General features: G+C 49.3%; 1 long non-coding RNA gene across 1 annotated transcript; it reads right to left on the bottom strand.

Moving 5' to 3' along the window:
• Positions 1–602: 602 nt before the first annotated feature.
• Positions 603–1863, bottom strand: LOC105234530. Its single transcript, XR_853076.3, has 3 exons — positions 1658–1863; positions 1452–1505; positions 603–962 (listed from the first exon to the last, which is right to left on the bottom strand). It is a non-coding gene; the product is annotated as an uncharacterized LOC105234530 (long non-coding RNA).
• Positions 1864–1869: the final 6 nt, after the last annotated feature.

Here is a 1869-nt window from a genome sequence, read left to right as displayed (position 1 = left end):
GAGGGGGAGGCAAGGGTCCACAGTGTCCCCGTCTCAGGCACTGGGAAAGGTGGAGACTTCTCATCAGGTGAACGCCTCCACACTGAGCAGCCCCCACCCAGTGCTGACTGGCCTCGGTTCCTCCCCGTGTCCTCACCCATGACAGGCAGGGTCCCGCCTAATCTTCACTGATGGAACATTCAAGCCCCGGGGCCTGCGGGCCGTCAGAGGAGGAAGTGGCCACAAAGGGACCAGGTCCGAGTGGGGCAGAGTGAGCCCGCCACCCAGCCAGGGTCTCCGCCACACCGCCCACAGCAAATCCTTGCCTCAGAGGCCTGAAATCCCACTCATGACCCATGCAGGGCCCTCAAGCAAACACCCTTAGAGGGCCGTTTGTGTCTAAATCCACGTGAGAGAGAGAGCACAGGAATTAACAACCCGGTACCCTGGATTATTTGCACCAGCGAAACAGAGCTTGGAAAACACTCGTGCTGCATCCACCCCAACAGAAATAAATCACGTTGACCTATTCCCTCCCAGTGTCCTCCATCAGCGTGTGTGCTATACATGCTTGTACACGTCAGATACATGCCCCAAAAAACACGAATTCTGCTCCGTCTTTCGCAATATCGCTGCGTCGACTTTATTTTGGCTTCACAGGCACATCCGTGCCCATCGTGTTATCTTTCTACCCCTGTAGCGCCGGTGTCTTGCCCTGACTCCTAAAAGCCTCCAAATACCCAGTGTGTTCAATCCCACGGTACGTCTCCACCCCTGAGAGCTCACGGCTGTGTCCGCTGTCTCCCACCATTGTTTGCTGCAGTTCGTTCATTGATTCACCATCTGACATTTGCTCTGTAGATTATTTCAGTTGCTCATATTTTTGCAAAGATCTGCACAATAACTATAAGCTTGGTAAATCCCCAGTGGTGGTGGTTCAAAATAGCACACAGCCATATTCACCTGATTACTGAAGACAAAAGCTGGGAAATGAATAGAAGTCAGACAAAAATAAGAACTTTGCAATGAGAACGATCAGTACTTTTGCTTTTTCACCACTTGGGTCCTTCCTTGTTCTCCGTCTCTATTAATACAGCCCCGAACACAGAGCAAGCCAGTCTCATCGGCTACTAAACATCCTAGTCAAAGTTAATTTTTTATTTTATATTTAGTAGTTTATAGAATTTAAAACTATTGTTTTCGGGGCACCTGGGTGGCTCAGCCATTAAGCACCCGCCTTCAGCTCAGGGCGTGATCCCAGGGTCCTGGGATCGAGCCCCGCAACGGGATCCCTGCTCTGCTGGGAGTCTGCTTCTTCCTCTCCCACTCCCCCTGCTTGTGTTCCCTCTCTCGCTAGCTGTCTCTCTCTCTGTCAAATAAATAAATAAAATCTTTAAAAAAAAACTTGTTTTCTAATTGCGAGATGCTTATTATAATATATGCATGTAGGTCAGACAGAACTCATAACTTACATGTTCAAATCTACGTAACGCACTAAGTCCTCATTATGGACTATATGAAGGGCACTGAAAAATAGAAAAAACAAAACTCATGTCATTCATGTTCCACAACCCAGAGAAAAATCACGGAGAGTTTTGCCATTCCTTTTGTTTTTCTGTTATCGTCCACATTCGCACAAACATGCTCTCCTAAAAACAGAGACCATCAGGTTATGTACCTCGTCTACCAGGGAGCCCCATTTCCTTCTCGTTCATTGCAGGTCTGGATCTCTGAGGTCAATATTCCACACTGAGGTCCAGGGGACTCGGGCCCAGCTGCTGGCCAAGCTTACCCTCCCAGCCACCGTGGAACAAGCTGCCAGGAACTGAGACTTTCCATGACCTCTTCCTGGCTTTTGACCCTGGTTTGGGGCTGGAAAGCCAAGGTCTG

The sequence above is a fragment of the Ailuropoda melanoleuca genome, chromosome 2, assembly GCF_002007445.2.
Source record: "Ailuropoda melanoleuca isolate Jingjing chromosome 2, ASM200744v2, whole genome shotgun sequence".
Classification (NCBI taxonomy): Eukaryota; Metazoa; Chordata; class Mammalia; order Carnivora; family Ursidae; genus Ailuropoda; species Ailuropoda melanoleuca.
Note: the sequence above shows the minus strand (reverse complement) of the source record. Positions and strands in the feature narration are given on the sequence as shown.